The sequence below is a fragment of the Lepisosteus oculatus genome, chromosome 10, assembly GCF_040954835.1.
Source record: "Lepisosteus oculatus isolate fLepOcu1 chromosome 10, fLepOcu1.hap2, whole genome shotgun sequence".
Lineage (NCBI taxonomy): Eukaryota > Metazoa > Chordata > Actinopteri > Semionotiformes > Lepisosteidae > Lepisosteus > Lepisosteus oculatus.
Genome location: NC_090705.1, coordinates 263,218 through 279,833, shown reverse-complemented (window position 1 = coordinate 279,833; position 16,616 = coordinate 263,218). Strand labels below are relative to the sequence as shown.

Here is a 16,616-nt window from a genome sequence, read left to right as displayed (position 1 = left end):
TCTACTCATGTCTTATAATAGGTTAGCCACAGTGTTGTTTATTGTAGCTTTTATTGGTTTCCAAAAGTTAAACATTGAATGAGTAAACATTGTGAATGGTTCAGCTCAGACTAAAAAGTTCTCTAACATGCCTGAAAACTCCCCCAAGAGTAACAAAATGGGATTAATAACTGCAGCATCAGTAATGCAATTAAAACATTTCTGTTTACCCAGTTATGCTCTGCCATCAGGAATTTACCGTGCTCAAGAGATAAAAACATAAGATCCATTTTTAGATGTGAATGTTCCAGACTGTTCTTTGTGTACATAAAGAGCAAATGAAGCTGGAGCTGACTGAGCATTAAACTGGTGGTCATAAAGTGCAAAAGGAAAGTCAGGATATTAGACTGAGGATGGAGGCGAAACCAGTCGTGTAGAAACAGAAGAAAGATGACCCAGCTTTAGCAATGCTACAGTAGGTGAAGGCTGGGTTGGGGTTAAGGTTGTAAGTGGATCTAGATTCAGAGTAATGATGAGGATAAGGTTTAGAGTAATTCAAAATTAATAGAGCTAGAAACAGTATTGTAAAATGTGTTTATCTGAATACAGCATGCAATACAGCTATAAATATGTATATTAGTATTCTATTTTAAAAACAGTTTAGTCGTTTTTTGTTTTATTATAATTTTGCAACTTTAGGATTAAGGTTAAAGTTTGGATCAGTATTAGGTGTTTAATATGGCAAGTACAGCAAAGCAAAGGCTAAGCACAGTGTATGAACAAGGGGTACAAACTGTCCCCTAAAAGCACATTTCAGAGAGGGGCTCTTAACTATAGGATCGGACTCTTCTGACCATCTGTACTTCTTAGTTACTTATTTTTATTTTATTGTTTAAAAAAATGAGAACGACAGTGTGGTGGGGAACAAAATGGTTATGTTAAGACTGTAATTGGAATTTCTTGGGCAGTGAAAATTATGGCAGAAGAAAACAAAATATACCAAACAATAACAATAGGGCTCCAGCAACTTTGCTGTTTGGTCCCATCATTATAATTGCATCCCGCCTGTCTAAAAACAAACAGAAAGTACTCTCAACAGGGAATCCCAGTGATCTAAGTCTAAGGAGATTATAAAAATGGCCCATATGTTCTACAAAGTATCATTTTAAAACCTTTTTCTGACAATGCCTGATTAATACTGAACATTTTTAAAAAACTTTTTACACTGGGGGTGGTCATCTAAAAACATAAGGTTAGAAGCCAGAGAAGGCCATTTGACACATTGTGAATGTTTGATTGTTAGAAACATATTCCTGAAAGTTTAAAATGGAATGTGGTTTATAAATCTCATTTAGAGGAGAGTGATTTTGATTACATCACAACCTCCCATTCCAGTCCTGAATGTGTGCTAGTTCTTAATTAATATCTTTAGCTGATAGGCTTGCTCTTTTAGACTTTCTTTCTCTGGCCTGCACTGAGTTCTTCTTAGTATATGCAATCTCTCCGGTTCCATGAAGCTGACCCCTCTACAAACAACACAAAAAACTTCTTCCTTCACGAATTCTGTCTGAACAGTCCTTAATAGCTCATTTTCCCTCTCCACTAGATCCAATTAGTTACATTTAAGGCAACAATCTGGGATGCGTCCAGTTTTGAAAGTCATAATTTTGTGCAGGTTCATCCAATCATAAATTCCTTTTGACTCTTTAAAAATGAAAGGCAGATTTTAAAATACATCACAAGCAGAAAACCAAGTAGACACAGGTGTTCACTGGGTACATACAGTAATTATACTGTACTGTAATTGATTCTTTTAACCTTTAATAGGTTTGTAGTTTGCAGTCCTTACTGAAAAAATATTTGTTTGCATTATTTATCAAATTTCTAATACTACTTTTAAAAAGTAGTATCTTAAGGTAACATAATCTTGGGGTAGTGGGGTCGTGTCCCACACGTGCGCCAGGTCCTCCATGTTGGAGGTTGGGCACAAGGCTGACCACCCAGTCTCATACTGTTACGGAAACAGCAACAGGATGTCGCTGCCCCTACATGCCGGAGGGCATAACGGGCGAACATCCATCCATCCATCTTAAGGTAAATACATGAGACGTTTCATATTCAGCTCTCTGACTGATTTCTTCCTTAGATCTCTGTCATTGGGGAAAAATCAAATCAGACCAGAGTCCATTCCTCCTGAAGTCCTGGAATCAGGGCTAGCCTGGGTGAATTCTCCCACTGTAAGATACAGATATCTCATCGAACTGCACAGACAAGTCCCACCCTCTCTCCCTCAGTTCTTCTGATTTCATGGGAAAATTAAACTGTTTGGGACTTGCACCCATATTTTACATAGTTCTTCCTATCTGTGTCCCCCCCCACTATTCCAGCATCATCCGAGATGATGACAAACAGCTGGTGTTCTTACTTTTTCCAGTAGCTCTGGAAAACTCTTTAAGGCAATATCCCTCAGAACATTATTACAGTAATATTCTCTAAAGTTTCTAAAGTTCTCATTCAAAAACTTTAGTGTTTGTTCTTCTGTGTAAAATAATGATGTCTCTCTAGGAAAAGAGAATTATTTGCTATTTATTTTATCCCAGTACTTTTTGAGTATACTTACTGATTAACATTGGACGACAAAAGCATGAAGTTTCTCAGATGTCCGTCTACTGCTTGATGGCAATTTTGAGAGCAGAAGGACTTTTTTCCAACCAGGCCAAGGTGGATGAATTACAAATAATCTACTGTAGCCTTTTTCTCGTAAAAGGCTGTCATCCAGGATGTACAGGGGATGCGGAACTGGTTATACAAACAGTCAGCTGGCGACAGCATGCTAATCAATGTCTGAGTAAGATGAATGCCCTGGGTAGGGGTAGCTGAGATCTGTTTCTTCCCACAGAGCAGGGGTGTGCCTGAGCCCCTTGATCACAGGTTTAAAACAGCAGTAACAGAGTCTTATCAGCTCTGGGGATCTTTTGGTTAGGAAATGTTTTTCTCAGTGCCAGGGCTCTAGTTCTGTACAAATTATCTCTTGCTTTCTGACATTTATAAACCATTGCAGCCATTTAGCCTGTCTCCTTTGTTGTTCGACAGTATGCAGGTATTTGTTCTGAAATATTTCAAAGTTTTAAATGTTTTTTGTGTGCAACTCGATCCTTCACAGCACAGACAACAAGACCTCCATGAGGACCAGAAGGAGACAGTTTTAAAACCAAGTGGCTTTGTTCTTAGTTAGTCTGGGTAGGGATGGTGAATATAATTTTAACATTCTCATAACTGAAACATGTTGTTCTCGTGGTTCTCCCAAGAGGTTGGGGTGGACATACACTCATGACGTTAGTAAGATTAGATTTGGAATAAAACAAAAACAAAGCTGTTCTGTTTTAATCGCCCAACTCTTTTTTTTAATATTATTGCACTTCATGCAATAGTTTTTGAATAAATACTATATGAGATTATGTTTAGTATTTAATAACATTTTTTACTGGTTACACCATATTTTTTAACATTCGATTAATACTGTAGTTCTCCAGAGATTGAACATCCTGATTAAACAGAATACATGGGTAGCTACCTTTTCTTTATCCAGTACAAGGCTGTGGGTACAAGGCAGGGTGTACCCTGGACTGGATGCTTGTCCATCGCAGGGCACTTATCTGATATAATAAAGAAATAAAAAATATTTTTAATATTTTTTCAGGCCTTTTCCACCAGAGTTGCAATGAAGGTCTTGTTAAAGTACCTGACCCTGCAGAGACCTGGAGTGATACTAAAGGTTGTGATGGGAAGCTGTCTCCTCTTGATCAACCCTAGGGGAAAGAGTGAGAATTAGGAAAGAATGACCATTGGGTTATTAAAATATATTTAATCTCTTGTTTCATCTGTCAACAGGAGCAAGTAGAAAAAAGACTTGAAATTGCCATTTCCATCTGGGTTTGTCCTGAGACAGTTGACTCTTGTCTGGTCAAATTGAAAAATGCTGGCAGAAACATGACAGACATGTATTAAAGGAAAAGAGAAAAAAATCTTTACAACACTAAATCACACTTACTCTTAATACGCTTCATAATTCCCTCTTCCCACTCCCCAGTTCACAGATCTCTGGGGTTTATTATAGGCGTATACTGAAGGCAGTGGCCTCCACCTAGTTTGCTTGCCAGGCTCAGACATTGTCTTGCATAACTTTTTCAAACTTTCCAGTCCTAACACCATTACTCAGTGGAATATGTTCTTGATTCTCTGTGGTGTAAAAAGTAAACATTTTGAGATCTAAACATTCCAGAACACTGCACAGTAAATGACAGAAAGATCTTTACCTGCACTGCTGTTAAAGAATTTTCTTCTCTACTTGTTCTGAGCACTTTTACTGATAAAGCAAGCATGTTCCAGAAAACATGAATGCCTAAAACTAAAATGAAGACTCACAGGATTGAAAAAACATTTTTAACCCTTATGGAAAATTTGCTTCACTGTTTCCATCACCAAATGATATGTAGGAATGATTCCCAAACTTTACTCAAGTTAAGCAAAAAATATATTTTCTTTCCCTTTTCCTTTCCCTTTTAATTTAGCGGTATGCACCTTTATATTCTTCGCAAATTGTCAGAAAAGGTTCCCAAGTCCACAAACCCATTGTCTCTGTGGATCCTTAGGAATGAGTAATGTACAGTAGCATGGACAGTGTCAAGTACGGAAAGATTTCTTCTGGCCTGGAGTGCTGGCCACCCTTGAGGATAAATGAAGTATTTTGAATTGAATTGAATTTGATTACCATGAAGGCTTTTTGGTTGTCTGCCCCTTCATACTAAGTGGGTTCTGAGTTGGTGCTGATGATGCAGCAATATTTGCTTTGACAGACCAGGCTCTCTGGAGACTTGTCAACACTGACAGACCAGGCCAACGTGACATATTCACCAAAGCGATGTCCTGTTTTGTTGAATTACAAATGATGTATTATTTCTCAAACAGAAAGCTCTTATTTCTAAAGGAAGTTAAATGTCAGCAAAAATTGCAAAAAAAATTCAAAACTAAAATATGTTGATTGCGTAAGTACTCACTCTATTTGTTGTGGCTGAATTAGTGCAGCCACTCCAATAGTAACAACGTGTTAATTTCAGTTCATGGTCATATTTGAAAAACATTGTTGTACACTGTATGAATTATAAAAATTGTAGAGTGTGAGGATAAAGAAATTAGATGTAATGTTTTCAGCCAAAACAAGGTTAATTGGTATTTTGCTATACATTACAGCTTCTTGTTTTTGTTCCTTAGTAAGCACAAGGATGGTGTCATGGAAATCTCTTTAAACTAAACAAGTAGGTGTTGACTTGAACGCAGCATCCAGGAGTCTGAGGTAGAAGCTGCCAATCACCGTATGAGTCAGCAGGCTCTTGCCGTAGCTGCGAGGAACACTGTGTCAACTGCAGGGGCCACTTCCTGTTGACGTGGTTTCTTCGGTGTTAAGCATTAGCATAGAGAGGTCCAGCCTACATGACTCACGTGGTGCGAATCCTTGATCAGGGTCAGAAGGAAGCAGACTTAATGAGGCTTTACAGAAATCTCTGAAGTTTCTGAAGGTATCGTAACAAGCAAAAGTTGAGGTCTGCCTTCTACAGCATACCTGTAGGCTTCTGCTTTTTACACAAGGTACTTTACTGCATAGCTCCTGTTTGTCAGGAAACACAAATCACTGTAAAGGAAGGCAATGATAATGTATGGTGTAGCAAAGGACGAATGATATGCAGGTTAACCCCATAAATATGACACAGCTGTCAGTCACTGCTTGATCTCACATGGTGTCTGGTACACAGAAAAATAAATGAGAATTTGAATGACCGTAAGAAATGTTACAATTGGTATTTTGACCAACCCAGCCTGTTTGGTTTCTAGGTGACTTAAGGGTCTCATCGAGCTCTTTCTTGGAAGAAGCCAGGGCACCAGCGTAAACAACACAGCTAGAGCAGCTTGTTTATTATTCAGAAGCTATTGACAATACTCTTGCTGCATTTGCTCAAGACAGAGGTCTTGCCCATAAACTGGAGAAGTGATAACATTGTGCCCATTTGTGTTTTTAAATTTTAGAAGGCTTTTGATAAAGTTCTTAATTAAGGATTACTTCTCAATTTACAATGCATTAGGCATTCAGGAAGATGTATTTGTTTGGATGGAGAATTCCTTAATACAAATTAGAGAGTACAGTTAAGGGGTAAATCCTCAAATTGGTGTGATGTAATCATTGGAGTATCACAAGGATATGTAGTAGGACCACTGTTCTTCCTATTTTGCATCAATGATCTAGATTATGGAATAGTTAGTAAACTGGTCAAAATTACAGGTGATACCAAATGGAAAGGATGGGCAAAAACTGCAAGAAGCAGCAGATGCAATTCTGAAAGATTTATATCAAATTCAAGACTGGTCAGATACTGTATGCGGCAGGTGATGTGGACATGTGCAGGGTTTTGGATGCAAATAGCAAAAAATTTAACTACTGTATAAAACGAAAATGGAAACACTGAGAATGATCATGCAACGTATAAAAAAGACTGAGGTGTTAATGCTGACACATTGTTTACATCATGAGACGATGTGAGAAAGCAATTAAAAGGGCAGACAAATTGTTAGGATATGTAACAAATGTGCTACCAAAAAATTTTGCATCTTCTAAGAAGCATCTGAAATAGAAACATCGTGTTTCGTGTGTCTCAGGTTCTGTAGTCATACATACTGTACACAGACTCATATACTGCAGTTTTTCTCTACTCTCCCTTTTCTTCTAAATCATCATACATTTTCTGCAAACTAATTGAAAGGCCAGTGTGACACCCAATGTTATGAATTCCAAAAATTTTTAACTACGTGATGTACCGTAAACAATTCCATGTGCTGTTATTATTATTAATTACATGTTACCTGAAAACTCTTTCCTAAGTGCAATCAAATGGCCAGATGTGTGAGAAGCAAAGCAGTATGAATGTCCTGTCTCAAGGGTGTTATTTTTACACAGATTTTGAAACTGCAAATTGAACGTTTTTTGTGGGAGGCAGTACAAAATTAACACACTATAGGGAACTGTCATATGTAAATTCTTCATATGTGATCTTGAGTTTCTGATAAACACATTATACATGTGCAGTTTGTCATGACAGAGACTGCTTTAGACTATAATGATTTCCTCCTGCTAAAACAACCACACAAATGGCATATTTAAGAGAAGAAGTTTTGCATCTTTAAGACTGTGAAATTATTCAATAATGTTTTTTTTCTTTTTGAAAGAAATAGATATTTTGTTTATGAATAGAATTTTATGTGATTAAGTGCCATTCCACTAATTTCATAACACCTAGCACCTGACAGTCACTCACAGTAGCCTGATTGTTACAATAGCAGGTTTCTGAGGTACATTCTGGGGCTAAAGTGATTTGTCGAGGTTATAAATAAATGAATTTTGAACAGCATGGCAGCTGAGGGAGAAGGAAAACAGAGGGCCCTTGTTTCACTGAGTGACACTAATTTTGGGTAAAGGCTTTGTAAACATAGCACCAGGCCTCCTGGAAGCTGGGCAACATACTGTAAAGCTGGCATAACAAGCCATGACGTATGTAAATAAATATACAATGACTGGAGAAGTCTGATTTAATTCAGATTAGCCGAAACGTTATGAATGTCGTTGCAGGGTTTATTACACAGTTTGTCTTCCTCTTGCATGCAGCTGAAGAATTTTATTTGACAATGACAATATGTTTTAAGGGCAATATTAAGCTTAAAATTTCAATATCTGTTTTCTTGTTTAGGATGTGTGAGTTTGGTTTAATTTAATGCAGACTTTGTAAAAGCCTAGTAAAAACAGAATGTTTCTGTTCAGTCATACAAAAAGGAGGTTAAGTCTGAGTTACACATACACTGTAGCTGTAGGGATAAAAAGAAAACATTCCTGCTTTTACATTGTTTAACCCTATAACCTTCAGGTAAGTTAAATGTTATTCTGCATTATAAACACCTCAATAAGAACAGTCTTCATTTGCTGATGTTGCACTCAGCAAAAGGTGCAAAAAATTCAGTTCTGCCTTAACTTAAGGTTCAGTTCATAAATGTTGATCTACTGTACAGTATGAGAAATGGACTTTAAAACATCTGATTTTAAAAAATTCTTGATATTTTCTTTATTCATTCATGATGATTTATCAAAGTAAATGTATGAGACCCTTAAATAGAATCCAGAAGGGATCATTTGGACCATGTTCATCCTCCTTTGAAGGATTTCAAGGAATTTGCTTTGGAATTTGATTTCTAATCAACCTCTTGGGTTAATGAGCTCAAACGCTGCATGGGCTGGGCTGAGCACGCACATGAAGATTTAGACATTGACAACAATAAACGAAGAGTACTGTGTGAATGTGCTGAAACATGTCAATACATGAATGTCTGACAGCGCTCACAGCAGACAGATCAGATGTGTTATTCTTTTTTCACCTACAGCTTAGGCTTTTAACCATGTTGGGATATAAAGGAGGTTCATTGAGTCACCTGCTGTCATAATGAAGTTTCTAAAATCTGCTTAAAGGTAGAATTTGTATTTATTTAATAAATGATAGTAATACAGCAGTGATAAAAAACAAGAAATTGTGAGTCTGTATTAATTCTTACAGATAGCATTCAACTTTATTTATCTGACCCTGACCCTACAAAACTACTACTCAAAGGGAACTTCAGATTAGTTTGCTCTTGTTATTGCATACTCTACATCTTACATCGAGTTGTTTTTATCATTCCCCTAACATAATGTACAGCAATAAATGTTTTCTTAAAAATGGATGTATGTTTCTGATCACTGGTGGTATTTTTCACCTTAAAACATTTCCTTAGTCCGGCCGGTATCAGCACTGGTTCTGTAATGGCATCTCTTAAATTCAACACTTAGAAGTCGACATAATCCCGGGCATTATTTATTTATGCTACATGGCTTCATTATTCATCATTTGCTTGGGTTCGCTCGAGTCACGCTGGTTAATTGACAAGGGAGAGCGCAGGCGTCCCGCCAGAGTTGGGCTGCTCAGAAGTCGCCACAAGAAACCCTGGCTCCGACGTATTTATACGACTGGCTGCCTGTTTATTATGCTTCGGGCAATGGTCTGTGAAGCCAGCGCAACCTTTCCTGTAGTCTGCGTCTCCGCTCCTGGTTCAGAACTTCCTTTCTGCTGTATTTCACTGCGATTTGGGAAACGAAACAAAGTTCATTCCGGAGAGGCATGGAGCAGCCCTGGCACCGGCCGAGCAGGCTCGGTTCTGAGAGCGTCACCGAGCAGCGCCCCAGACAGACCGTCCCGGCCCGGCGGTGCGGCGGACAGCGGGCACACCCACCGCCGCGCAGCCGTACGCGTGCGTGCGGCCTGGCCCCGCCCGCCCGGGCCGCCCCACCCCCGAGCGGACCGCAATGATTTAGAAGTTCAGGAATCCCACGTGACGTCACCATGGGGTGATGTAATGCTTCTCTAAATAGAACGTATTGTAATCTTCTCTCAGTCCAACGTGGTTCCTTCTCATAGAGTGTTGCTTCTTCTCTGCACTTGTTTGGTAAGTTCATAAAAATTGCCCTTTATTGCGCAGAACTCTGTAATAGCGCGGAACTGAGCCTGCAGATGTTGAATGTTAAGTTCTTTGCTTAGATTACTGATGTTTTCTGTTGGAAATAACATGTATGACATCCATCTCTATTATTCCCGTGCTAATAAACAGTTAGATCTGTATGAGTTGTAGCGTGTGTATCAGCGAACAGTGAAGTAATGTAAACTGCTGTGACTAAAATTACTTTTTTTTAAAGTTAACAGGTTGCGTACTCTCTGAATGCTACAGGTCAGTCTAACTAAAAGCACGTCTGTGTTTTTCAAAAGCAGACTTGTCGTTCTAAGTATGCAGTCAAATCCGGGGGTGTGTTAAGTGTCGAACTGAACTGTAGCTGTTAAACATTGGCAGACTTGCGGCGGACAACTGTTCTCTGACGAAAAAGCCGGTTTGGGGGCTCCAGTCTGAAGATGTCTCTTTGCCTTACATGAACCCCAAGCTGTTGGTATTCGTCTGTGAGGTTGATGTGCCTGTCAATAACAGACAACACAGAGCGGCGAGCCCTACAAAGACGGGGCTGACCGAGGAGAGTGGCAGGCTGGTGACATTCCGGAATTCATGCTCGCTGGTGCCCAAATACTGTTTGTGAGAAAACGTGCACTTTAGCAACATATAAAGTAATGTAGTAATATACAGTTACGGATTTACTGACGAGCAACAATAAAGTCTCGTTTATCAGTTTCGGTTCACTCTTTCTAGTGGTGAAATATATCATTAATCTAACTTTGCTTGTTCATTCACTCATTGTCGTTTGCAGCTAACCGTGCGTGCTGTTTTACTGTAAATAAGAATTATATTTTCAGGATTACGTCATTCTGCAGACCAGTAAGTGTTTGATTAACAGTCTGAGATATTGAAGGGTTCAGGGGCAGATCTGCTGACAAAGCACTCTTGCCTTTAAAACCCACAGGCTGAAACGATGTTTTAATCTGGAGCCTCAAAGTTTTGAATAAACGCGTCTGCCTCGATTTGCCTTCCAGAAGGCTTGTTTCAGCTGTCATTTTTACTGTAGCCATGATTTTTGTAAAAGTTGTTTGCTGAAAGCTATTGCAATCAATCGTTTATATGTAATGAAGTACCCGAGCCTTTTGTCTTTATTAAGCCATTCACATAGGATAGAATAGTGTCTTGCATTCATTAGGGTGAATATGTTCATGTACCAGCAGTCGGATAACGGATTAAGAAACTCAAGGAAGCCGTAGATAGATGGCATATCATTTTATACAGATCTTTGTAAAATCTAAATGAATCGATCAACCAAAGTATTTTTTGATTCACTTGGGGATTCGAGGGCATACTCATCATGCTGTTCATGCTGGAAAGGTGAAGTTAATAACATCAGCACGCAGACAGCACATATAGACATTTCTCCGCAGAAGCTCTCCACTCGAGAGGCGCCGGAGCCGTGTTCGCTCCAGAGTTGCGCCGGTGCTCACAGACGGTTTAACAGTCCGAGAGGGACTCGGGCTCTGAGGCTAAAATAATTTCCAAGTTTATATCCTCACAAAACATTCAGTTTAGTTTTAATATTTAATAAAACATATAATTATAGGTGTAGGTATAATAGAGGTACAGAGTTTATTAGACGTGATAATATACCAAAGATTAACGTTTCAGTACGAGTGGGTGCTCTTAACCTGGACTGTCATCTCGAATGTATTTTTTTAAATAACACAATTAAAACAGTAAGATATATTCACATCTTCCCAGCTTTCTGCAAAAGACTAAAGTTCCTCACGTCATTTTTGGCGTAAAACAAACTGTGCTACCACTTTTAAAGATCGACTATTATTTTTTTAACAGTAAGACCTAATATCTTTAAGTCACGAAGACACCGCAGTTATGTCGGCTCTCAGGTAAACTACAGCAGATGACGCAACGTAAAGTTATAACATCCAGACAACGCATTGTTTGGTGTTGTACACAAGATGCTTACAACAGCGATTAACTTCTCCCTGATCATCTGTAAATATACTGACATAAAAATAAGGCACAGTACATTACCTAAGTTTACACGATGAGAAAAAGACTAAAAAATGAACTACATTTTAAAACTAATGTCTGCTAGTCCCTTTGCCATTTCAAAATCCTCTACCTGTAGGGACCATCTCACCTGCCTCTGTAAAATACAAACACATTTCTGACAGATATGTCAGATATTGAACATAAGAAAAGTTAAAAACAGGAGGAGACCATCCAGCTTGACTGGTGGGAGCTTATCAAGTCTGATGCAGATCAATGAAGTATTGAAAGCATTTATTTTGAGACAGACCAGGCAACAACATGTAGTAATTGTACCCTCAATAAGACTGAACCGAAGGGTCACATCACTGTAAAGTATCTGATGACTCAAAAACAGAACACCGGTAGCATGTGTAACTAGCAACAAAGAAAGACAGGGAAAACAACACTCTGCTCAGGTCAGTCTTCTGAGTGGACGTAACTGCACAAACAAATGCACTTCACAGTTTCAGGTCAGGCGTTTATATTCCGTTATTGGCACAGGACAATTTTGACAAAAAAAATCTCACAGAAACATAACAAAAATGCATGAAAACCTCAAACCTTGATCGTTGTGCACTATAGAGATGTATAGTTTCAGGCTGCCAGAAGAGCAGATTAATGCAAATACTGTACAGTAGCTTACCGTTCATTAAATATATTTTTGTATCAGTTCTCCTAGTGTTTACCCTTGGTTTTAACATCCCAGTTCAAAAATGAATTTCATGTATGCTCTTTTGTTAAAACACCAAATTGTTTGATTGCCTCCTCCCATTACTGGAAAACATTAACTACTGTATCTAACTAACTAGATGGCAGCTTTATATAGCGATACTGCTTATTGAATTACCCAAATCAGTATAGTATTATAGTAATTAATTAGAATCTGCACCCACTTTTGCAGAAGCCAACTAGAGAAGTCTTAAAATGCAATCTTATGTTAAAACTTCTAGATTTCAGAACTAGGTTCTTAGGAAATAAAACATTTAATATGTGACTTTGTCAATCCTTGTCAACATGTTCTTTAATAATCAGATATCAATACCTAGTCAAAATGTCTTTGTTGTAAAATGCTGCACAGTTTACAAATAATTAATTGGGTGAAACGCAGGACGGTGCAGTTTCATTCTTTTTTTATAATGTTCACGGCATCACTGGCCAAAGAGGCCGATTGTGTTATTATTAAGGACCATATGTACTGTAAGTCTTGGAAGGGGTCACAAAGTTCAAAAAAACATATCCTCTTTCTGCGGAAGAATTGCTTTTCCAATATCATTGTTGTTTTTTTATGAGGAAAATAAATGGAAAAGTAATATAGTAAGTTGTGGAAATAAAAATGCAGTTACACATATGTCATTTTGAATTTCAGAGGAAAGTTTCTGCTAGTTTCCGTGTTTATAAAAAGTTAACCCCTTCCAATTTATGGAAATTACCATTTATTATTGCATTATTATGTGATAAAAACCCAGGTCATACAGCCTGAGATTTTGTCAGAACAGCCTGAGGAAATGTTTGTCATTGTTGTACCTTTTTGTGTTGTTTAATCTTTCCCAGGTTTTAAAGTGCACATATTAATTTTTTTTCAAACCACCAGTAAAATTCTAAACCTGACAATAATGTTTTCTTCAATAGTATTTGTGCAATGGTGTCAACACTTACACATAATTTATAACAAATATTTATAGAGAGGCCTAATGCATGGAGTACAGCTGTCTTGATTACAGTATGTGCCCTTTTCAGTTCTGTGATTTTTCTGCTGCAAAAACGTATACAAATATGGTGAAAGAAATTAGGCTTCAGCCAGAGAAGTAGAAGTGTTTTTGGGCTTCTTCTGATATTCGTCTGTCATTCTTGGCTAATTCTGCATAGATTTAATAGATGAAGTGAGGTTTTGTGATTGAGAAGGTGGTTTAAGTCTGTCTTCTTTTTGTTTTATTCCAATATAGTGACGTACATATAAACACATGGGTCATAGATAGATGAAGACCTATACATGAAAAGCATGAGAAATTAAACTAAGGGCTACAGTGCTTACCTTGAACTTGGTCCCTGTAAGCCCTTGGGGAGCAGCACGACTCAGATTTCTAACACAAGTTTGTGCCTGTCTCTTATTCATGCCATACTGTTTGAATTCTAATGTGTACCTGGAGAATTATACTCAAATTCCTTATGAAATTCTACTCCAAACCCTAATCCTGGCTTTAATTCTCATGAAGAGTTACTTACTGTATAATGTAACCAAATTTCCTATACTTAGCTAAAACATCAACATGGTGATTTATTACATAAAATATCAACTAAGCATTTGAGAAATAAAGCCATAGCATTGGTACAGTACTGTATGTGTGCTATTTAGCTTCTCTGTGGAAGATACAAGTGGATTTCAATTTGAAATTTTCTTTAAGGTATAGTGAGGTTGCAGAATTCACACGGTTAAACACAACCGAAGAGCAATAACTGTAATTATCCACTTTTGCCGTTCCTTAATAATTGATTTTTTTGGCGTGTTTTTGGTGGAATTGAGGGAACTGGAATCTAACAAAACTAATGTTGTTTGTGTTTCAGTACCCATTTGTCTTAGAACATTGTGGAGCTTTTTTTTGCAGTAACGTAGTGGATGAAAATCTTATGCTCAGTATAAACTTTGCATACAATTGAAATTGCCCTGGATAAGGGCATCTGCTGCTGAACAAATAAATAATAATGTAATTATTTTTGAAGGGTCCAGTAACATCTCAGATGAAATTATACTGTAAATGGGGGTAACATGTGACTTGCAAATGTTTTACCTCAGTGGAGTGCTGTTTGCACTGCTGTCCTCAAGAGACTTTGCATTCAAAAGGCTGCAGGGTATCTGTGTTATGAAGGGAGACGCAGGATCAAACCAAGATACAGACTGCTTTGCTTAAAATGAAACCATATTTGACTGTTTTGACATCAAGTGACAAAATAATTGGTAAAATTTAACATATTTTTTAAAAAGTTAGAATAGTTATTTTGCTCGATTATTTTGTCAGCATAATCTTAATTTTTTATAATTGTACTCTGTCCAGGATAACAAAGAAGTCTTAAAGCAGGAATAAGTGTCATTTTGTTTTAAACAAGAAGTCTGTTTTGTTTTTTATTTTATGAAGCTCAATTTCCTACAGTGAAATATAGTAAAGAAATCACATCACCTTCTCTGGATGACTTAGAACTATACAGGAAAACCTGTATTCTCTTACATTTTGAAAAGAAATGTCATCAAGTATGTACGTGCTGTTAGCATATTCATTAATACTCTTTTTAAGGCCTAATTGTAAGTATTATCATACAGCCTATGATGTAAAGTACAGCTGTTCATGGAGATGTTTCTTTGTGTTGCCACACTTCATTCTCACACATCAGAATGCATCACACAGAGTGTTTACTGAGTAGACGTGTTTTATTTTGTTGCATGAAGAATGAAATCAACTAATGTGTTGGGCCATTTTCAACATTGTTTATATATAATCTGTTCATTTCAGGCATACAAGTAATATCACATGGACATTCTGATTCATAATATTGATATATTCATCACAATTTGAACAGTTTTAGTTTTTGTGTGTAAAATGTATTCACTACACCAAGATCCAAATTGAGTCTGGAACTACTAAAGGCCTTTTGTTTTTTCAGAGTGCAGACCCTATATTCAAATAATATAGATGATACTTTAGTACAAAACATACATTTTTTAATATCTTTCTTTAATTCTTTCCTCTGTGCAGTCTGTATTTTTCCTTTTCCTTTTGGAACGCCAGATTTAAAGTCTAGGATCACAGCTCCTGAGCCGCCCTGAATGGGTGACGACTGCAGACAGTCTTGTCCTGCTTGCTAACTGGCTCCTTTATTCCCCTGACCAGCTTCTCCAGTGGATATTGTTGCACTGTTGACCTTGGCAGTAGAGAGCCGTCCCTGTTGACTTTGACCAGGGCTGCTGCTCGATCGCTGGTTTGTAGTTGGTGAGGTGAAGTAACCCTTCCCAGCTCATCTCCAGATGAGTCTCCAGTGAGTCCCCAGCCGTGCTCAGCTGTTTGTTGTTCAGCTGGAACTATGATGGGCAATTCAGAGGGTCTGTAGTGTTAGTAATTTTGGATTGACTGGAATTCCAAATGCCTGCTAAAATGCTCCCCTTAATTCCAAATTTTCATAGTAGTCCATCTAAATATTGTCTCTATATTATTGATATTATGCACCCCTGGATGTATTTTAGGTTGTCTTCTTAAAATACATTCTTAGTAACAAGTCAATTTCTAAAAAGTCTCTAAAATAAAGGGTTAATATTCTGTATTATATTAATTAATTGCATGAAAATGGTGTGTTATATAAAGGAAGTGAGTATCTAAATACTTCTAAGTCCTTTTTGGTGTACTGAGCCTTTGTGCTATTTTTTGTGGTGAGTTATTTCTATGTCTCCAACGGTGCTTTCCGAAACAATGTGTCTTTAAATGCCTAGCAGTGGTGTTTCTGATTACCGCCTTGACACATGCCTGTATTAGATCACACTATATTCCCTCTGAGAAGTTTGATGCCCTCTTTGCAGCTGTTAGTAATTAGTAAGCAAACATATTAGTCGCACTGTTGCAGGTTCCTTCTTTGATGAATCGCATTCAGCTTTATTCTGAGAATAGTGTGCTTAGAGCACTGCAGAACATGTTGTGACTTTCCTAACACTCCCTGCATTTTGTGTGGCTGTGTCATACATTGATGTCTCAAGGTTTCACGATTTATGTGTGAGAATTTAGTTGATGTGTTGATATCTTCCCTCTGGCGTTTTGGTTATTACATCAATGAATGGCTACAGTAGGTATATACAGTATAACGTTTTTCAGATTTGATTTTCATTACATGTTTTTGCCTTAGTTGGACATCCCTCTACATTATTAGTATATTTGAACTCCTCAGAAAGTTTTCATTAGGAATGTTACCATTACATCCAAATTTACAGATTTGTATTATTCTGTGTTCTGTTTTTGAAAGGAAAAAAAACTAAT

General features: G+C 37.6%; 1 protein-coding gene across 2 annotated transcripts in view; it reads left to right on the top strand.

Moving 5' to 3' along the window:
• Nucleotides 1-9,445: 9,445 nt before the first annotated feature.
• creb5b (cAMP responsive element binding protein 5b) overlaps nt 9,446-16,616 on the top strand; it is a 104,523-nt gene continuing 97,352 nt past the window's right edge. The window contains exon 1 of one of the 2 annotated variants that reach the window (XM_006636066.3): nt 9,446-9,552. The gene's annotated coding sequence lies outside the window, so the exon portion shown is untranslated. The remainder of the gene's footprint in view (nt 9,553-16,616) is intronic. The other variant, XM_015358154.2, reaches the window with a different exon arrangement.